This window comes from Hevea brasiliensis, chromosome 12 (genome assembly GCF_030052815.1).
Source record: "Hevea brasiliensis isolate MT/VB/25A 57/8 chromosome 12, ASM3005281v1, whole genome shotgun sequence".
NCBI classification, from domain to species: domain Eukaryota; kingdom Viridiplantae; phylum Streptophyta; class Magnoliopsida; order Malpighiales; family Euphorbiaceae; genus Hevea; species Hevea brasiliensis.
This window is the reverse complement of record NC_079504.1, coordinates 5,579,770-5,603,217: the sequence shown is the minus strand read 5'-3', so window position 1 is coordinate 5,603,217 and position 23,448 is coordinate 5,579,770. Positions and strand designations below refer to the sequence as shown.

The window sequence follows — 23,448 nt, the reverse complement described above, 5'->3', positions numbered from 1 at the left end:
TGAGACACGAGAAGGAGTCAACAGAAAACTAGAGTTTTGGAGAAGTACTCTAAAGTCAAAGGGTTTTAAGTTAAGTAGAACGAAGACAGAATACATGCATTGCCAGTTCAGTGAAGGCCGAACTGGTGATAGGGAAGGAGTTAGTTTGGATAGAGTGGTACTGCCCCAAAGTAATCACTTTAAATATCTCGGCTCAATCCTTCAAGTAGATGGAGAATGTGAGGAGGATGTTAGTCATAGAATTAAAGCCAAATGGTTGAAGTGAAGAAGTGCCACAGGAGTTTTATGTGATCGCAAGATTCCTAATAAGTTGAAAGGAAAATTTTATCATACAGCCATACGACCGGCCATGTTATATGGTAGTAAGTGTTGGGCACTGAAGGAGTCCTATGTGTCTAAGATAAGAGTTGCGAATATGAGAATATTAATGTGAATGAGTAGTCATACTAGACTAGATAAAACCTGTAATGAGAGTATTAGAAAAAAGGTAAGAGTGGTGCCAATTGAGGATAAGTTGAGAGAAGGAAGATTGAAGTGGTTTATCATGTAAAGCATAGACATACGGAGGCTCAAGTTAGACAAGTAGAGCACATTAGGCTAGGGGATAGAAAGAAAAGAAAGAATAGACCTAAACTGACTTGGAGGAGAGTAGTACAATATGACCTAGAAGTATTACACATTTCCAAGGATTTAACTCAAAATCGTTTAGAATTGAGAAAGAGAATCCATATAGCCGACCCCAAATTCTTGGAATAAAGGTTTAATTGAGTTGATTTTAGTTGCAAGTTTGAATTTGATGATAAAGGGACTCAGGACAGTAAGGCTGAGATTTGCTAATTGAATTTGAGAAGTGTGATGAAGATCCTTTAATAAACAGATTCAACAGAACATACAATGAGAATACAACAGTTAAATACAATATCAATGATTTTGCACTTTAGGAGATTGGGAAAATGTGTATGAAAATGTTTTACAGGGCAATTATTTTTGTTATGCTAAATATTAAAGGTTGCAAACTATATTACAACAAATAATTGAAATCAGTAAACTGATTTTGACTTTGTTAGTGAAATAGGACCCAAAAGCTGAGGATGAATGTCCAAAGTAATTAGAACCAAACCTTGAGAAATATTCAATTCAATAGCAACTAGGAAGTAAATGATTTTGATCAATCAGCAGTAAAAGTTTTTCAGAAAACAAGTTGAGATATTCCATCTCAAAGGAATTTTAAAATAATGTCATTTAACAAAATGCCTCAATTTGACTGAGGAGAAAAATCAAGACAAATTATACGAATAAAATTGATTGTATCATTCCTGTTATGGTATGAGTATAGCCATTAGCCAATCAAGGCTTTAGAGAGAAGCTTGGGATTCTTCTGCAAGTCCTTGGCGTCGAAAGCACCAGAAATTGTCAGGAGGGACTTGGGCTTGAGCTCATGTTGCACAAGAGCACTAAGGTTGCCATGGTTGTTTAGCTTTGCCTTCAGTACTGTCTGAGGATCAGCTACTTAGGAACATCCAGCTTGTCAATGTGTTATCATTAGTTGAGAACCTTCTACTGATCTCTCCTGCTACTGTTACCCGATTCAGCAGATCCAGATGATGCAAATAGGATACCTTAATTGAGTTTCCTTTGTCCGCACTAAACAAAGTAAAAGAAAATAACTATTATTATTATTATTATTATTATTATTATTATTTCCTTTCTACCATTTAATCACCCAAGAATTAATATGATGTAATCCTGCTTTGCTGTCATAGGTCTTACACCAAACAAATTGCATATTGAAAATATAACAACTGAAAAATAAAGAAACATATAATAACTAAAGAAATTCATTTCAATTAGTTAGTCCATTTTGTAACATAATAATTCCCTCTTTAGGAGGGATTTCGACTTTTGCATAGTTATACTCCTTTCCTCCTTGTTCTTTTAAATATCATAATTGATGAATGTGTAAATTAAGGGGACTTTCCGAGAATTTAACCCAAAATTCTTTAGAATGGAGAAAGAAAATCAATATAACCGACTCCAAATTTTTAGGATAAAGGCTTAGTTGATTTGAGTTGTAAATTAAAAGGACTTACAGAATCACTTAAGCATTGGAATCTGGCTTTGTGTAACTCACACCAGCATTATACTTTGCAAATTCACTAGAAACCTTAGCATAAGTTGTCTCCGCACCAAAGGCGATGCTGGGAGTGCCAATAGTTGCCCAAAGATCAACAGCAGGAGACTTGTTAAATCCAACAGCTGCAGTGATACCAGCATGTTCATGTAAATACTGTATCTCCAGCTGTGATAGAAAGAATAGACAGCTGTAATATGACAGTTATAGAGTAGACACATGTACAAATTAACTAATGGCAAATTCAGTACCTTGCCAGAGTTGTAATCAGGCAACTTTAAAAAAGCAATGACTTTTGTGGAGGATAGGAAATCCATGACGCTAAGGGTTGTTAGGATCTGTTCAATCAATAAATCTCTCTCAGAAACAAGATGGAATGCATCTTAGATTTAGAAAAAGAAATAGAATGTGAGTTGTTACATTTGATTCTGTGTCAAGTTTGACATCAAGTGATCCATTCTTGAATTTATGTTGAGTTGCTACATCCCCAGCAGACAGACCTCCCTTTGTAGCCAAGCTTGAGGTGATAGCCTGAGGCAAAAAGGAGATGACATTATTATCCTCGATTTGCATAAAAAGGCAGCCCAAATACTCAAATATCATGCATCATGCAATTTGAAATGCTGTGTCTTGCCTAGGAAGCAGCACCACCTTTGAAACACATAAGCAAAAATGTAAAAAGGAACATGGACACTTGCAAAAATCCGTTATTTGGCCAACAAGATTATCAACCAAACCTTAGGGACGCATAATAACAAAAGCAAATTAAATGTGACCAAATACTTTGGACTAAATAGATTTCAGAACTTCCCAAAAGCTCCTTTGAATCTCCTATAAGCAAACTGGAAATGGTATGGAAACATCATATTATGATTAGACTAAAGGCTTAAATTAGCCCCCTAAAGTATTGCCAAAAAATCAATTGAGATCTTAAAGAAAGGTTGGGCTCAATCAAATCCCTCACATTTCAATTTCGGCCAAATAAACCTCGAATTAACAGAGTTAACTAACAGCGTTAAAAAAAAGAAAGTAAAAGTTGATTTTAACACATAAAAATATTATTTTTACATTTTAAATCATTAAAAATGTTTTTAAAAAATTAAAAAAGTAACAAATACAAAACCCAAAACTTGCAAACCTTGTAACACCCCTATTGGTATAGCCTGGTATATTTCATTGTTCCGGTGACCGGTGTCGGTCCGGACAATTAAGGAGATTAGAGCCACACTTAAGACAACTTGAGAAGCTATAAACACAAATAATTAGTAATGTTTAATTAGTTAACTATAAATAAGAAAAACATAACATAAGAGGTTAAACGAGCCGAGAGTCACAGCGATGAGTGACCTCCTCGGGAACGACTGCGAAGTCGTTTTAAACTCAAATTTCGAACCATAAAAAGTGACGCTGCGGTCCTTAGGACCCTTATGAACACAGTGGAAAAGAGAAAATCACGAAAAAGAACTGTTAAGCCAGTCAAATAATTAGGTCAGGGAGCCGGAAGAAATATTGGATTATTTGCAAACCGGGATGAACCGGCGAGGGGCAATTTGGTCAATTGACCCCGAGAGCTGACTCCTGACCTAACTGTCCAATAAAATCGGAGAAAAAAAAATTTCGGAATTGATAATTAAATTAAAGAACTAATAAAAAAAGAAAAAAAGAAAAAGAGATGAAAATGAAAAAGTCAAAAGTTATGACATCATGCATGATGCCATAACTAAATTAATAAATTGAATTATTTAATTGGGATTTTTTTTGTGGTCTTCCATAAATTAAATTAGATAAAGGAAAAGAAAAAAAAAGAAACAAAAAGGTCTTCTTCTTCCCTTGGTTGCCGCCCACCTTCTCCCTCTCATCTCCATGAAATTTTTTTCCTTAAGCTTACAATTAAGCTTGATTCTCTCCACTTAATCAACATAACTCCCTTAAATACCTCACTAGAACTTGTGATCTCAACTTGAGAAGAGGATTTCAAGAAGAAAGAGGAGTTAAAGATAGTGATTTGAAGCTTTAAGTGAGGTTAGCATATCAAACTCCTTATTTTTCCATTTACATGCATAACTAGTGGTTGAAATGAGCTTAGAACTTGATTTAAATGAAATAAAAATGGGGGAAGAACCAAACTGAATTTTTGGGCAGCTTGAGAGGAATATGATTTGCTTGAATATGATACATTTGAATGAGTTTAGAAACCTTCCTTAGTTGAATGATTAGTATTAATAGCATTAAGTGTGATTAATTGCAACAAAGTAATGAAATTGATGAGTTAAGGTTTTGAATGCTAGGGTGGTGAACCAAATTTTGGAAAAATGCATAAATGGCATGTTAGACCTATTGTGAAGTGAAATAATGGTCAATTATGACCAAATAACTTGTGTGGGAATGATAGGAAACTAAGTTAAATTCGAGGTAAATGGTCATGCTGCTGGCAGCATGAACAAACCCACTTTGAAGGACCAAAACTCAAATTTTACAAGTCTAATTGATATGCCACCAATTGGGGATGAAAATAGACATAAAATAGCACAATTTTCATTGAGGAACTATGGCAAAAAACTGACCAAAACTTGGTGAAACAATTGACCAAAGTGAAATGAGAGCAAGCTGCCACTGCATCAAACTGACCAAATGAACAGTAACTGTTCATTTAGTCATAATTCAAGCTAGACAGGTTAAATTGACCTGAAATTTTTCCAGCAATTAGATAAGACATAGATCTAAAATTGTCATGAAGAATACCACCCCAAATTATGCCATTAACCCATTCAAATTATTGAGCAAAGTTAAGCTACCAAACCTGCAACTCTGCAGAAATTTCATTGAGCAGCAATGTTTGAAGGGTTATAACTCTCTCTACAAAACTCGGATTTAGGCGATTCTTGAACCGATGGAAACATAAGACATAGTAGAACATTTCATATGAAGAAAGTTAGATCAAATTATGAACTTAACTTGATCAAATTACTGACCAAAGTTGGATCAAAATCTGCCAGAACCCAAGATACCAGTATGAACAGTGCACGTGAACAGTAAACTTATTTTGACCATAACTTGAGCTACAAAACTCCGATTGAGGTGATCCAAAAATGAGAATACACTTAAGACAATAAGGAACATTTTCTATGAAGGAAGTTTTGTCAAATTCCAACAGTAGATCGACCAATGGAACAGTGTAACTTTGAAGCACTAAAACCGAAAATTGGCAATTTTGCCAAAATGACCTAAGCTTTGAAAAAGTGACCAAAACCAACAAGTTTAATGACCAAAATGTGGTATGTGGGTGAAGTTGGAGTTCCCATACCTATTAATCCCTAAAAAGTCAACAATTTGACTTGAATAGTGTAGTGAATAGTAACCCGAAACATAAAAACTTTGAGAATGTCAAATTTAACGCAATAGAGCTAGTTAAAGTGAAGTTAAATTTATTTTTAGACTTATGTTAAGTTATGGTACTGAAACACTATGAAATTGTGTGTTTCAGCTGAAAAATACTTGGAAGCTCGGAGAGACTGAGTCAAGGCCTAGAGGCGACTCCAGTCAGGTTTGTGCACAATAAACCTTATTTAAGCATTTTACCCTTGAAAAATGGATTTAGCACGCATTATGAATTTATGAACTTTGGTGTTGCCACCTTGTGATCAAATTGTAACTTTGGAAATTGATTTGATTTTTGTATGCAATATTTGAATGAAATGTTTGAAATGGATTTTTGATTCACACTTAGCATGACAGTTACTTATTATTCCTCCTCCATTTATGGGGTTGAGATCGTTTATTTTCCTCCCTCTCTGGCTTGCCAGTTGAGGTTGTAGATCGGATGAGTACTCATTAGCTAGCTAGCCACCTCCCTCATTGGTTTCGATTTATGGGGTTGAGATTGCTTTGTCGTGGTGTACAACACGGCATTGATCGGAAATTTTGTGTCATGACTTAAGTTGTGTATGACTTTGGCAACACTGTGTTATGAAATTGTTTGACTAAACTGTGTTTAATAGATTATTTGACAAAATGGTGTTATTAGGAACTTTGATAATTGTTGAAATGTGTTTGAGAAACATTTGAATTGTGTTTGGCAATGAATGATTTAATTATTACATTTTAAATTTTTATTGTGCACCACTGAGTATTTTTATACTCAGCGATGGCTTATTTTGCTGTCGCAGATAAGAGCAAGGAAAAAGCAGCAGAGTGAGCTGCTACTGAGTTGAAGATCACATCAAGCTTTTGTACGGGTATTATTTTATACCCTTGTAGATAATTTTGATGTAAATATGGAAATGTTATATGTATCAATGTAGTTGAGCAGTTGTAAATAAATTGTAATAATATTATTTTGGGTTTGCTTCTGAAAATTTAATATTTGTAAATATGAATTTTCTGCTTTATGCCCTGCTAATGAAGTATTAAAAATTTTGTGATGACCAAATTTGATTAAATTGTGGAAATTGCTTTGAAGTGATTTGAATTGGGTTGATTTGAGTTTTATTGGAGATTGGGAGTTGTGGAAAACTTTTGGAAGTGCTTTTTACAGGTCTTTAAAGAACTGGTTTCTCAAAATACAGAGGGAATTCTGTCAAAATTTTTATAAAATTTACTGCAAAAATTAAATGGACAAAATTTTTTTACTAGTCCTTAAGCTTTGAATAAATGGTTTTTAATTCTCACTAAAATGCTCACCACTTCCAAAATGTAAGAAAATTGTTTTAAAATCCCTTGTAGGATACTTAATGAGTTATCGGTAGGTGAAGTTCGGTAGTTCATTAAGTATTCTACGGGATCATGTTATGCCTTACGGAGGGGTAAGGTGTGACATGTTTTAGTGGTATCAGAGCATGGTTTTGCAATAAATTTTGACTATGTATGTGAATATTTCTTTGATAAGTACAACTGCTCAAGTGTCTTTAATTGATACATATGACATATTTACATCATGAATATGCACTAACGGAGGTCAACCTCCTTGTGTTTAATCTCAGGAAGTAGAAAATTTGAGAAAACGAAATGGAAGGAGGAGATCATTCCGAAGAACAATCTGTTGAGGCTGAGGTTCAAGAGGAAGCCCCAGCACTCCAGAACGTGAGTGGGTCAGCCACTCCAGCTCCTGCTCCAGCACCGCAGTTTCCTGCTCAATTTATGCAGCAGATGGCTGCCTTCTTCCAGCAAATGGCGGGTAATGTGCCACCCCAAGCTCAGATGCCAATACCTGTAGCCCAACCACAGCCCTCAGCTCGGCAGTATGAAAAATTGATGAAATTTGGGGCCACTGAGTTTAAAGGCACTGTGGATCCACTGGAGGCAGAACAGTGGTTGGAAAGAATGGAACGAGTTTTCAGGAAGCTACAGTGTACAGAGGAATTGAAGTTTGAGTATTCTGTTTCCTTGTTGCAAGGGGATGCGTTTGAATGGTGGAAGACCATCCCCCACAGCCTGGTTGAGCCACCTGTGCTGACATGGACAGACTTTTTGAGGGAGTTCCGACAGAAATGGGTTCCCGATGCATATGTGGATATGAAGTTGCAAGAATTTTTGAGTTTGAAACAAGGGAACCGAACTGTAGCAGAATATGCGAGAGATTTCTCAAGGCTAAGCCACTATGCTGGAAGCTTAGTCTCCAACCCCAGAGATAGATGCAAGAGGTTTGAGTCTGGGCTAAGGCAGAATTTGAGAATGCAAGTAGTGGGTTTTCGACATCAGAATTTTGCTGAATTGATCTCACATGCACTGGAATTAGAAAGAATAGAATCAGAAGGGGTAGTAAAAAAGGGTACACAAGAGAAAGAAAAGGCTGAAAAGACTACTGGGCAAGCATCTGAGAGTGGTTCAGGAAAGAGAAAACAGTTTGGGGGATCCAGCTCCCGTAGAGGTAGAGGCAGATTTTCTGGCCAACGACCACCCCGGTCTGGTCAGCAGACCCAGCAGACACCCCGAGGAGCTCTATCAGTCCGGCAGTGTGAAACTTGTGGTAGAACTCATGGTGGGGTTTGTTTCAGAGCTACTGGTGCATGTTTTAACTGTGGAGGGAGCGGACATTTCGCTAAGGATTGCACTAGTCCGCGCCGGTCTGGATCTTTCACTACATCTGAAGGATCAGCCCAAGTCTCTGCACCCCGAGGGTCACAGTCAGCTGCTAGAGGTAGAGGCAGAGGTAGGGGTCCTGGTAACACTCCTGGAAGTCAAAGCACTGTTAACCAGCCAGCATCCAGTGGCGCACCAGTTAGAGTGTATACCATGCGTCAGAGGGAAGAGGCTAAAACATCAGACGTATTGACCAAGATGTGTATGTGTTATTTGATCCTGGCTCCACACATTCATATGTTAGTGCTAGTGTGATGTATTCTACTACTATTCAGTGTGTACCAATGGACTATGATGTGCTAGTAACTAGTCCATTAGGCCAGGAGGTCAGGGTAAATAGGCTATATAGGGACTGTCCTTTGGTGATCCAAGGACACACTTTTTTGTCTGATTTAATTGAAATGCCCTTCAGAGATTATGACATTATCTTGGGCATGGATTGGTTAGCCAGGCATTATGCTATGATTGACTGTAGACTGAAGATAGTCACTTTTGGTCTTCCTCAGTATGGTGATATAGTAATACATGGGGAGAGGCAGTTATTGCCTTCAAACATCATTTCAGCTGCACTGGCTAAAAAAATGATTAGAAAAGGGTTGAGGCGTACTTGGCACATGTGATAGACACCCAAGTGGGAGTCCAAAGATCAAGGACATTCCTATCAGATGTGACTTTCCGGATGTGTTTCCCGATGAATTGCCAGGATTACCTCCAGAAAGAGAAGTGCAGTTTGAAATTAATGTTATGCCTGGTGTGGACTCAATCTCCATAACACCGTACAGAATGGCACCAGCAGAACTAAAGAAATTGAAAGTGCAGTTGCAAGAGCTGCTTGATAAGGGCTTCATCCGCCCTAGTGTGTCACCTTGGGGAGCGCCAGTGTTGTTTGTTAAGAAGAAGGATGGCACTCTCCGGTTATGCATTGATTATCGGCAGTTGAATAAGGTGACGATAAAGAACAGATATCCATTACCCCGTATTGATGACTTGTTTGATCAGTTAAAGGTGCAATTGTTCTCCAAAATTGACACGAGATCGAGTTATTATCACCGAAAGTACAAGAGCGAGTATTTCTAAAGCGCCTTGTAACCCGCTATGGCCATTATGAGTTCTTGCTCACGCCATTCACGTTAACTAAAGCTCCTACGCTTTTATGGATCTCGATGAACACTATCTTCGCACCATACCTCACCGCTTGTTGTGGTATTTATTGATAATATATTGGTCTATTCGAGGAATGCAGAAGAGCATGATAGAAATCTGCGGATTATACTGCAGACTTTGAGAGAGAAACAGCTACATGCCAAATTGTCGAAGTGTGAATTTTGGCTGAAGGAAATATCTTTCTTGGGGCATGTAGTATCAGAAGAGGGTATTAAGGTAGATCCTAGCAAGATTGAAGCTGTCCTTAATTGGAAACCACCCAGAAATGTCACAGAGATTCACAGTTTTCTGGGTTTAGCTGGATACTACCGTCGGTTTGTGAAGGGATTCTCGATGTTGGCATCTCCATTGACCAAGCTACTTAGAAAGGATGTGAAATTTCAGTGGACGGACAAATGCCAGCAAAGTTTTGATGAATTGAAGAGATGTTTGACTGAGGCTCCAGTCCTGACTTTACCTACTCCGGGTAAAGAGTACACAGTTTATAGCGATGCTTCTCACAACGGGTTAGGTTGTGTGTTGATGCAAGATCGAAATGTCATTGCCTATGCATCACGCCAGCTAAAACCGCATGAGAGAAATTATCCGACACATGATTTGGAGCTTGCAGCCATTGTGTTTGCTCTTAAGATCTGGAGACATTATTTGTATGGGGAGAAGTGTTACATCTACACAGATCATAAGAGTTTGAAGTATTTGGGCACCCAAAAAGAGTTGAATTTGAGACAGAGGAGATGGTTAGAGTTGATAAAAGACTATGATTGTCTGATAGACTATCAGCCAGGGAAAGCTAATGTTGTGGCTGACGCCTTAAGTCGCAAGACTATGGCAAGTCTACGGGTTACTCCTTTGTCTTTGGTGCATGAGTTGAGATCATTGCATGCCAGCTTAGAGATTAATGATGATGGGCAGACAGCAGTTGCATGGCATGTACAGCCAGTGTTGATTGATCAGATTAGAATGGTCGCCGTAATGATCATAAATATCAGAAGCTGATGGAAGAAGTTCGACAGGGCAAGAAACCAGAGTTCTCAATCAGAGATGATGGTCTATTGCTACACCAGGGTAGAATATGTGTTCCTAATGATGTTGATTTGAGGCAGATCATTTTGAAGGAAGCACATGAGTCTCCTTTTGCTATGCACCCTGGTGGTACAAAAATGTATAGAGGGCTAAATGAGCATTACTGGTGGATGGGTTTAAAAAGAGATGTGGCAGAGTTTGTATCCAGATGCCTAACTTGTCAGCAAGTAAAGGCAGAGCATCAAGTGCCAACTGAGTTGTTACATCCACTACCAGTACCAGAATGGAAATGGGAAAGAATAACAATGGATTTTGTGATGGGACTTCCGAGGACACAGAAGAGATATGATGCAGTATGGGTTATTGTTGACAGACTGACTAAGTCTACTCATTTTCTGTCAGTCCGGATGGACTATAGTTTAGATAGATTGGCCAGGTTGTACATTGATGAGATTGTGAGACTGCATGGAGTGCCAGTATCCATCGTATCAGACAGAGATCCTAGGTTCACTTCTAGATTCTGGGGTAGTCTTCAGAGAGCCCTAGGAACTAGATTGAACTTCAGTACTGCATTCCACCCACAGACAGATGGCCAGTCTGAGAGGGTAATTCAGATTTTGGAGGACATGCTACGGGCTTGTGTGATTGAGTTTGAGGGTAGTTGGGATACACACTTGCCTTTGATTGAGTTTGCTTACAACAACAGCTACCAATCTAGCATTGGGATGCCTCCATATGAAGCTTTGTATGGCAGGAAATGTAGAACCCCGTTGTGTTGGGATGACGTGGGTGAAAGAAAAATGATTGGACCCGAAATTGTTCAACAGACTGAAGAGAAAATCAGGGTGATCAGAGATCGACTTAAAACTGCGTCAGACCGTCAGAAGTCCTATGTTAATTTGAAAAGAAGGGATATTGAGTATGCAGTGGGTGAAAAAGTTTTCCTCAAGGTTTCTCCTTGGAAGAGGATTATGAGATTCGGCAGGAAGGGGAAACTAAGTCCTCGTTTTATCGGGCCATATGAGGTATTGGAAAGAGTGGGTCCTTTGGCATATCGGTTGGCACTACCTCCAGAGTTGGAAAAGATACATAATGTCTTCCATGTGTCTATGTTGAGGAGGTATCGATCAGACCCATCTCATGTATTACCAGTAGAAGAGATAGAAGTAAATCCAGACCTCACATATGAAGAAGAACCCATAAAGATTCTGGCTTATGAGGTGAAGCAGCTACGGAACAAGCAGATACCATTGGTAAAAGTGCTGTGGAACCATCATTCAGGCCAAGAAGCTACTTGGGAACGAGAGGAGGACATGAGGAGACAACACCCACAGCTGTTCAGAGATTGATACCAGGTAAAATTTCGAGACGAAATTTATTTAAGGGGGGGAGAATTGTAACACCCCTATTGGTATAGCCTGGTATATTTCATTGTTCCGGTGACCGGTGTCGGTCCGGACAATTAAGGAGATTAGAGCCACACTTAAGACAACTTGAGAAGCTATAAACACAAATAATTAGTAATGTTTAATTAGTTAACTATAAATAAGAAAAACAGAACATAAGAGGTTAAACGAGCCGAGAGTCACAGCGATAAGTGACCTCCTCGGGAACGACTGCGAAGTCGTTTTAAACTCAAATTTCAAACCGTAAAAAGTGACGCTGCGATCCTTAGGACCCTTATGAACAAAGTGGAAAAGAGAAAATCATGAAAAAGAACTGTTAAGCCAGTCAAATAATTAGGTCAGGGAGCCGGAAGAAATATTAGATTATTTGCAAACCGAGATGAACCAGTGAGGGGCAATTTGGTCAATTGACCCCGAGAGCTGACTCCTGACCTAACTGTCCAATAAAATCAGAGAAAAAAAAATTTCGGAATCGAGAATTAAATTAAAGAACTAATAGAAAAAAAAAAGAAAAAGAGATGAAAATGAAAAAGTCAAAAGTTATGACATCATGCATGATGCCATAACTAAATTAATAAATTGAATTATTTAATTGGGATTTTTTTTGTGGTCTTCCATAAATTAAATTAGATAAAGGAAAAGAAAAAAAAAAGAAACAAAAAGGTCTTCTTCTTCCCTTGGTTGCCGCCCACCTTCTCCCTCTCATCTCCATGAAATTTTCTTCCTTAAGCTTACAATTAAGCTTGATTCTCTCCACTTAATCAACATAACTCCCTTAAATACCTCACTAGAACTTGTGATCTCAACTTGAGAAGAGGATTTCAAGAAGAAAGAGGAGTTAAAGATAGTGATTTGAAGCTTTAAGTGAGGTTAGCATATCAAACTCCTTATTTTTCCATTTACATGCATAACTAGTGGTTGAAATGAGCTTAGAACTTGATTTAAATGAAATAAAAATGGGGGAAGAACCAAACTGAATTTTTGGGCAGCTTGAGAGGAATATGATTTGCATGAATATGATACATTTGAATGAGTTTAGAAACCTTCCTTAGTTGAATGATTAGTATTAATACCATTAAGTGTGATTAATTGCAACAAAGTAGTGAAATTGATGAGTTAGGGTTTTGAATGCTAGGGTGGTGAACCAAATTTTGGAAAAATGCATAAATGGCATGTTGGACCTATTGTGAAGTGAAATAATGGTCAATTATGACCAAATAACTTGTGTGGGAATGATAGGAAACTAAGTTAAATTCGGAGGTAAATGGTCATGCTGCTGGCAGCATGACCAAACCCACTTTGAAGGACCAAAACTCATATTTTACAAGTCTAATTGATATGCCACCAATTGGGGATGAAAATAGACATAAAATAGCACAATTTTCATTGAGGAACCATGGCCAAAAACTGACCAAAACTTGGTGAAACAATTGACCAAAGTGAAATGAGAGCAGGCTGCCACTGCACCAAACTGACCAAATGACAGTAACAGTTCATTTGGTCATAATTCAAGCTAGACAGGTCAAATTGACCTGAAATTTTACCAGAAATTAGATAAGACATAGATCTAAAACTGTCATGAAGAACACCACCCCAAATTATGCCATTAACCCATTCAAATTATTGAGCAAAGTTAAGCTACCAAACCCATGCAACTCTGCAGAAATTTCATTGAGCAGCAATGTTTGAAGAGTTATAACTCTCTCTACAAAACTCGGATTTAGGGGATTCTTGAACCGATGGAAACATAAGACATAGTAGAACATCTCATATGAAGAAAGTTAGACCAAATTATGAACTTAACTTGATCAAATTACTGACAAAATTTGGATCAAAATCTGCCAGAACCCAAGATACCAGTATGAACACTGCACGTGAACAGTAAATTATTTTGACCATAACTTGAGCTACAAAACTCTGATTGAGGTGATCCAAAAATGAGAATATACTTAAGACAATAAGGAACATTTTCTATGAAGGAAGTTTTGTCAAATTCCAGCAGTAGATCGACCAATGGAACAGTGCAACTTTGAAGCACTAAAACCGAAAATTGGCAATTTTGCCAAAATGACCTAAGCTTTGAAAAAGTGACCAAAACCAACAAGTTTAATGACCAAAATGTGGTATGTGGGTGAAGTTGGAGTTCCCATACCCATTAATCCCTAAAAAGTCAACAATTTGACTTGAATAGTGTAGTGAATAGTAACCCAAAATATAAAAACTTTGAGAACGTCGAATTTAACACAATAGAGCTAGTTAAAGTGAAATTAAATTTATTTTTGGACTTATGTTAAGTTATGGTACTGAAACACTATGAAATTATGTGTTTCAGCTGAAAAATACTTGGAAGCTCGAAGAGACTGAGTCAAGGCCTAAAGGCGACTCCAGTCAGGTTTGTGCACAATAAACCTTATTTAAGCATTTTACCCTTGAAAAATGGATTTAGCACGCATTATGAATTTATGAACTTTGGTGTTGCCACCTTGTGATCAAATTGTAACTTTGGAAATTGATTTGATTTTTGTATGCAATATTTGAATGAAATGTTTGAAATGGATTTTTGATTCACACTTAGCATGACAGTTACTTATTATTCCTCCTCCATTTATGGGGTTGAGATCGTTTATTTTCCTCCCTCTCTGGCTTGCCAGTTGAGGTTGTAGATCGGATGAGTACTCATTAGCTAGCTAGCCACCTCCCTCATTGGTTTCGATTTATGGGGTTGAGATTGCTTTGTCGTGGTGTACAACACGGCATTGATCGAAAATTTTGTGTCATGACTTAAGTTGTGTATGACTTTGGCAATACTGTGTTATGAAATTGTTTGACTAAACTGTGTTTAATAGATTATTTGACAAAATGGTGTTATTAGGAACTTTGATAATTGTTGAAATGTGTTTGAGAAACATTTGAATTGTGTTTGGCAATGAATGATTTAATTATTACATTTTAAATTTTTATTGTGCACCACTGAGTATTTTTATACTCAGCGATGGCTTATTTTGCTGTCGCAGATAAGAGCAAGGAAAAAGCAGCAGAGTGAGCTGCTACTGAGTTGAAGATCACATCAAGCTTTTGTACGGGTATTATTTTATACCCTTGTAGATAATTTTGATGTAAATATGGAAATGTTATATGTATCAATGTAGTTGAGCAGTTGTAAATAAATTGTAATAATATTATTTTGGGTTTGCTTCTGAAAATTTAATATTTGTAAATATGAATTCTCTGCTTTATGCCCTGCTAATGAAGTATTCAAAATTTTGTGATGACCAAATTTGATTAAATTGTGGAAATTGCTTTGAAGTGATTTGAATTGGGTTGATTTGAGTTTTATTGGAGATTGGGAGTTGTGGAAAACTTTTGGAAGTGCTTTTTACAGGTTTTTGAAGAACTGGTTTCTCAAAATACAGAGGGAACTCTGTCAAAATTTTTATAAAATTTGCGACAAAAATTAAATGGACAAATTTTTTTTTTTACTAGTCCTTAAGCTTTGAATAAATGGTTTTTAATTCTCACTAAAATGCTCACCACTTCCAAAATATAAGAAAATTGTTTTAAAATCCCTTGTATGATACTTAATGAGTTATCGATAGATGAAGTTCGGTAGTTCATTAAGTATTCTACGGGATCATGTTATGCCTTACGGAGGGGTAAGGTGTGATAAACCTAGGCTTAATCATTTCTCCACAACTCTTCAATTCCCAAAAAAGATATGTCTCTCCCAGAGAAACAATTCATGACCCTTTCAATTTTTAGAAATTTTTGGTTTTCTTATGGTTAAAGCTAGTGATATCTTATCTTTCCCACTATTGTTTCAATTTCTCTCATTTTCTACTCTTTTTTCTCTAACCAATCTTAGTAGTTGCCTTTATCCTGAATGCGATCAAGTTTTGTTATTCGATCATCAAAAGTTAACCAAGAGTAACAGTGCTTCTGATGTTAGCTTTCATGATGGGTCTCCTAAGATTGCCAAGGAGATAATTAAAGCTATAAATGATGTGAACTTGTCAACTATCATTAAAGTGATCAAAGGAGATCTGCTGAAGGTTTACAAGAGCTTGAAGGCCATCGTTTAAGCTACACGCAAGGGGAAGGGCAATTTGGTGCACTAGACCTTGGTGTGTGTGTGTGTGTGAGAAACAAATATATCCCATATTTTATTTGGCATTGATGGCTTCGCAAAGACAGGGAGTCATTCTACCAAAAAAAAAAAAAAAAAAGACAGAGTCAGTGTTAGCACTATTGTGAGCTATGGTGAAGACTTGAAACCACCTTTGGCTCAATAAGAAGCCTCCAAAGATTGACAGAGGAGTGGCCAAAAACTTCCCCTCCAGACACTGAGAGCTTTAGGAAATGGGTATGAAGGGGTTTGAGAGATCGAGGGAGTGTATGGTTGGAAAATTTTTTAATTTTTAAATAGATAATTTTTTTGTTAAATAATATTATATCATTATTTGTGGGTCCCACATTTCTATATTTACTATTACTTATCAATCACGTGACTCAACATGACTTAAATTGGAGTCAATTGAAATTACAATATAAAGGATTTATTTGGCTAAAATTGAAATGTGAAAGACCTGATTGAGCTCAAACTTTCTTTAAGGGTTGAATTAACTTTTGGAGTATACTTTAGGAGCTAATTTGAGCATTTGGCCTTATGATTATTATCCTATACACTATCGCAAATAACATTTTCTAACAATTTCATTGGCCATTCCAGCGATTTACATATAATTTGAAAATTTTATGCACTTCCTCGACAACCTAAGTTTGTGCACCACCCTTTTCCGCTTGACTATACTCAAGGCGAATATCACAGAAACATTTAGCTTATGAGGAATGCTTTCTGTTTGCTAGCACGAGGACCGCACAGCTGTCTCAGGTACTAGATTCCAATTCTCAAGGTTACTTATCTATGTCAAACTTATGATATCAGGATTCTGACAAGTTTGGGACAAGAGTAGCTGACAACACTCATATTTGATAGCATTGCTCCTCCTTGTTATAATGTTGACTTGTGAAACAGCAAAATGTTGTCCCATAAGCATATAATATTAATAGTACAACTAAACCAAACCACATCGATGATGAGTATCAAATTACTCATGCTGCTAACCCAAAGCACGAGAGTAGATAGAAAACAGAAGCAAGACCAGAGATACCTCCCATTCATAAAAAGGGCATAGCTGTAGGACCATGCGTCATATCAAAAAGTTACAAATCACGCAAAAAAAAGTACTTAATTGGTTCTAGTTATTAGTTAATTCTTAAACTAGGAACACACTTTCAATCCTATTCAGATTTATGCTAAACTATACCAATAAATGCAACGAGTTCACCGATTAAATATTCATAGATCCAGGGCTATGACTTAACAAATCATAAGAGGAATAAATCCGAAAACAACACATTTTAACTGTTAAAAGTTACACAAATTCAAGAGTATTTGAATAAGATTCAACATTCAACATAAACAGCTGGATCCAAGCAATAAAACAGGAACAAATAATGAACTGAAACCAATCGCAAGTGAAAACCAATGAATATAAAGAGATAGGAAGACTTTAAAAACGGAAGTAGAAAGAAGACGGGTTTATTTGAAAACGGGTAGAAAGAAGACGGGTTGAAAGAAGACTTTAAATACCCTACTTTCCGGAGATGCTTTTTTTTTTTTTTTCAAGTATACTTTTAGTACCTGAATTTTGGTTTTTTAATATTAAAAGTATATATTTTATTTTATGTCAATTAATAACAGAAATTTTGATTCTATTTTTATAGTAAGAATAAATTTCTAATAATGTTAAATGACACTAATATGATATACTGATGTGATATTTATGTATTACGTGATATACTGATGGAATACCTATGCATGACATGGCGCTGAAATGATACTCATGTATGTTATAATAATAACGTGGCATGTCACATTAGCGTCACGGTATCAAAAATTATATTATAATTTATTTTGTCACTTAATTATAAAAAAGTAAAAGTATAGGTCATAAATTATAAAAATATAAAAGTATAGATTTCAAATTATAAAAAAAAATAAAGTTCAAATCCTAAATGCTAAAAGTATAAAAAGAAAATTAAAGTGATGACATGGCATATCATGTCAATGTCATATTAATAAATTTTATGCCATAATTTATTTTGTCACTTAATTATAAAAAAATAAAAGTGCATGTCCTAAATTATAAAAATATAAAAGTATAGGTCCCAAATTATAAAGAAATAAAGTTCAAAACCTAAATGCTAAAAGTATAAAAAATTTGAAAGTACATGAAAAAATAAGGGCAATGAGAGAGAGAGAGAGAGAGAGTAAAAGATATGGAGATAAATAGAGATAGATTTACTCTCCCGTGTTCCTCTCTTCATCTCTCCCTCTCTCTCTATTTCTCTCACTATATCTCCCTTCTCCCTCTCTCTTTTATTATTTTTTCATTTACGTTTAAAAGTGCATAATATGTCTCTATCTCTCTCTCTCATTATCTTTCATTATCTCTCCCCCCCATCCCCTCCCCTCTCTCATTTCTTATTTTTTTTATGTACTTTTAAAATTTTTACACTTTTAATATTTAACATGAACCTTGTTTTTTTCTTTTTACAATTTATGACTTATATTTTCACATTGTTATAATTTAAAATATGTACTTTCATATTTTTACACTTAGATGACAAAAAAATTATGGTATAAAATTTAATAACGTGACATCCATGTACGATGTGCACTGATCTGGCATTAACATCGCAAGCCATGTCTGTCGTCATTGCATCATGCATTGCATCACCTTATACATGAATGCCATGTCAGAATTATTTAAGATTGTTAATAATTTGTTATTACGGTAAAAATGAAATCAAAGTTCTTATCCTTAATGACACAAAACAAAGTAAATGAGCTCAATGTTAAAAAAAGTTAAAGTAAAGTATACTTTATTTATTTATTTTTTAGATTATTAAGTGCACCATATTCTCTCTAAAGTCATGGATTCTATTTAGCTATAATTAAAAGGCCTATTTTATCATATTTAAGACAGCATTATCTTTTAGTGCTTTGATATATTTATTATTATTATTTTTTTAACACTAGGCTGATAAAACTAATTTCTACCTCCCGAGGAATGATTAAACTAATTTCGAGGACAATATAAATGTGCGTCATGCTAAAATTTATTCGTTAAATAATTCAATTTTTAATTAAATTAATTGATTGAAATAAATTATAAAAATAGTATCAATCACTTTTAATAGATTTTTTTTATCAGAATCACTTTTAATAAATTGGTTGAAATGTTAAGAAAATTTTAATTAATCGGGAAATATCAAATTCAAACTTCGCCATTAATCTCTTGATGCAGTGGGAAAATATCATGAGTTTTGACCTTTTGATATGATAGTAAAGTATTGTAAATTTTGACCCAATATATATTTAGTGGATACTTTATGTGCATATAAAAAATGTAATGTTCTTTATCGTTGTATAATTGGCCTTCTTGTATAACCATTTTTATTATAATATATATATATATATATATATATATATATATATATATATATATATATATATCAATATTTAAACTCCTATATTCTTTATAGTGCATACTTTTTTATTCTAAAGTCTCCAATTAAAAAATGTAGTCGCAACATTTTTAAGTTATTGCGTTAAATCATCATCAAAAAATATTCTCTCTGAATTTTTGAAACATTAATTTGTATTTTAATTATTAATTATTTGAAAAAATATTAATAATTTTTAATCAATGATATTAGATAATTATTATTATTCAGTATATGTGTATTATCATTATTCGTGATTTAATTAAAAAAATATATTAATTAATTCACATAATTCAATTTTTTTAATAAAATAACGTCTCATCTAAATTGAGAAAATTGATGCATCACCGTTTTGCAAAACCATCTCATTTCAATATTTCGATATTTTTTAGAAATTAACTAGAAAACAAATTTCATGAAATAGAAAAAAGAAAGGAAATAAGAGAAGAGAAGATAGCATGGCAATTCTTCCAAAAAAAATTACTGGGAAACAATACTTCTTATTTAGGAGTGAGCGTAAAGAAGTGAAGCTTGATTTAGCTGAAATCATTTCATCTTTTATGTAAGTAGAACAAGTCAGAGCAGCGCGGCCAAGACAAAGAAGATAAGCAAAGAACAAAGGGGAGGGAGAGAGGAAAGTATTCTCTGTAAGCAGCAACATTAGCTTAGCTTCCAAACAAACTCCTCATTCATGAAAGAACAGAACCCACCTGTTCCTTAGGCAGGAGAAAAACATAATATCTTCATTATTTTTTGGTTTTCTCTTATTTGGTTAGCCCACGTGTCCATTACAGGTATGGGGCTGTGTGCTTCTCTCCACACTAGTGAATATGGATTGTTCATTGATTTATCAGGAGCTGTCTTTTTATTATCTCAATATAGCAACTCTTCCATTTCTAATCTAATATTCGTTGTCGGCAAAAATCAATACCTTATGAGAACCAACCAACCAACCATACAGTTTAAATTTAAAATTTTAAAACTTTTGAAATGATTTTAATATTATTAAATTAAATTATATTGAACAAAATTTAGCACTAATTATGTAATAAAAAAATTTTAAATATGTTTATCATAATCATCAAACAGGCGAAACAGAATATTGTAGTGAAGGACAATGATTAATGGCTTTTTTAATAATAAAAAAAAAAACAGTTATTGTTATTATCTGACTATTTTATAATAGTCAAGACACAGTGTGTTTGGAAAAGGATGTAGCCAGCCCACCGAAACTGTACAGTTCATGTTGGTCTAAGGGTGTAGGGCCTGCAGGCCCTGCTGGGTCAAGTAAAAATTAATTAATTAATTAAAGCGTTTACCGTTAAATGGTTAGCTTGACCGCAATGCAAAAGCTCGTCCAGTCAGTGAAACACTGTTTTATTACAGCGTAACTACCGCAGCGGCTACTTTATTTAATTAATTAATAGTTAATGACCAAATAAATATGCATTGATTTGGTAGGCATGCGCTAATTTAATCATAGTAAATTATGATTGGTCCGTAATAAAATAGCTAAAATTATATATTTTATTTGACTTGTATTGAAAGGATTAAAGATTAATTGATTTTTCACAAATGAAATCGTTATAATTTTAGCAATCACCATTACCCTTATAATCAATTGTAAATTATTGAATTTTATCATCACCCAACCTATAGGCCGGACCGGTACTAGGACCTGGGCCAACCTAAAGCCCCCGAGGTCCGTAGTAAGCTTAACTATTCCTTAACCCAACTCTAAGGCCCATTTGGGCCCAATTTCAAGAATTCAACCGGACAGAGTCCGGCCATAAAATGAACCTTTCAACGGGGAGTTTTTGACTCACCCGACCTGTAAACACAATATATATCAATTGGGGAGCTCAGCTCACCCTCCACATACTCATAACAACATAAAATAAATGGGAGCTCTACTCCCTCATCCAATCCATCAGCATGCATAAAATAATAAGTTTACAGGTCCAAAATAATAATTTATATTACAGACCCAATTCACATGAATATTTCTAACACATGCAGAAATTCTAGGAGTAAATAAAACTACACAAATATTAATAGACAACCTGCGAAGGAGAAAAGCAGGTTAACCACAATAAAATCCTCCTGTAGCCTGAAAAAAATATTAAACAGGAGTGAGCGTTCGACTCAGAGAGTAAAATATCAATTTTAACCATAATCTCTATAACTATCTAAAACTAATACACCCTGTAGAGTGAAATACAACAACAGCAATAATTTCACATCATAGCAGCAAAAAGGTAATTTGGAACACTCACACACCCAGTAATATCAATCATAATATATGGGGGCTGATCCCCTATACAGCTCTCTTAAATCCAACCTGGTGCCAGCGAAGAACTCAAGCCGGACTTTCGCTTAATAAACCAAATCGGGGTCCCAGTGAAGAACTCAAGCCGTGACTACCCCTGAAGGATCGGGTCCCAGCAAAGATCTCAAGCCGTGACTACCCGTCCTATCCATAGTACACACCACATCACACGCACGCCAACGCACACTCACTGCTTCAAATTACCACAACAACATCCATGGCACTTTAACAGTTATGAATGCAACATAAAACGTGCCTAGAGTTTAACTACATAGATACATACATATAAGTGATGTATGGGCATGCTTAAACATATAATAATATCGAAATTACAATTAAAATTAATATTTTACTCACAGACTTGACAACGGTCACTGTGGCGGCTAGGCGGAGGAAGAAGGCTGTCCCGGCTCACCTGACAATTACATTACAATCATTTAATAAATTTGACTAAATACAAATCAAGAAAAGACCAAATACGTCCTAAGTCGTGCCGAAAATCCGGCAGAGTCTCCCCTACACCTAGGACCTACTCAACCTGCAAAAGGACTCAAAACACACTTCTATATTCACAATTCATATATCCACAACTCAATCACATCACACAGCCCCTCCTGGGCCCATCAAATCAGTCATCCATCACAATATGTAAAATTTTAATTTAGTCCTTATAATTGATCATTTTTGCAAAAAGTGCCCAAACAAGCTCTAAAAATTCTAAAACTTTGCCCCGCGGTTCTTAGCAATATTACTAGGCTATTGCAAAAAGAATCATAATTTTCTGAACTACCACGAATATTTTATGGATTTTTAATCCTATTTAAGGACTAGAAAATTACGAAAAAGTAAGGTTCGGGTTTACCTTTGCCAATTCTGACTCCGGGGACGCGCTCGGAACATCTGACAATGGTGGGGTAGCCAAAACCTCGATTCAATTTGGAGACTTTTTTCGGTAGCCGGTCTGTCTGGCCGGAAATTCACAGACCCGGACAACTGTCGAATTTCCACGAATTGAAGATACCTACATGAAGCCCACAACACGGGGGTTAGTAAATAAATTTTACGGAATTTTCTAAGCTCATTAAATGCTCGAAAAAACACTGCGAAGTTTCATGGGACCCACCGAAAAACGGTGTCGGAAAAATTTGACATCTATATCGCCGCGAAGCTCTCGACGAGTGGAGCGCTCTGGTACTCTCGGTTTTCTCGTGGGGTTCACGATTTGCGAGAAATTTAGCCCAAAAATCAAAATGGGCTAAAACTTTCCGGGCAAAATTTGGACAAACCACTCGATGGATTTCAGTGTTCATAGTGTCTATGGAAAGCGCTCGACGATGAGTTTAGACACAAGACCCGGTCCGATTGGTGGCCGGATCGGCTGGATTTTGGTCAGGAAGATGAAGCGTCGCCGCTTGGCGCCGTTTCCGCTGCGTTCAGGCGCGGTGGTGGGACTACTGGGACGTCGGCGGGCTGGGGTGGCAGGGGAGGTGAAAGCGCGGCAAGGGGAGGAGGGAGGAGAGAGAAAACAAGAGAGGAAGAGAGGAGGGTCGGGACGCGAGCGGGGAGAAGAAGGAAGAAAAAGAAAAGGCCGGTCCGATTCGACTGGTCTGGTCCGGTTCGATTCGGCTAGTTCGATTCAGGATACAAAATTTTAAATTTTTACTCTGCCTTGAGACCGAAAATGAGGTCCAAAAATTTCAAAAAAATTCTAGAAAACTCAGAAAAATTTGTAGACTCCAAATATATTT

At 36.0% G+C, this 23,448-nt stretch overlaps 1 long non-coding RNA gene and 1 pseudogene across 1 annotated transcript; one reads left to right on the top strand and one right to left on the bottom strand.

Moving 5' to 3' along the window:
- Positions 1-1,339: 1,339 nt before the first annotated feature.
- Positions 1,340-8,540, bottom strand: LOC110660447 (mitochondrial outer membrane protein porin 2-like; annotated as a pseudogene).
- LOC131171061 (uncharacterized) lies at positions 3,803-6,527 on the top strand. Its single transcript, XR_009141810.1, has 3 exons — positions 3,803-4,153; positions 5,616-5,675; positions 6,298-6,527. It is a non-coding gene; the product is annotated as an uncharacterized LOC131171061 (long non-coding RNA).
- Positions 8,541-23,448: the final 14,908 nt, after the last annotated feature.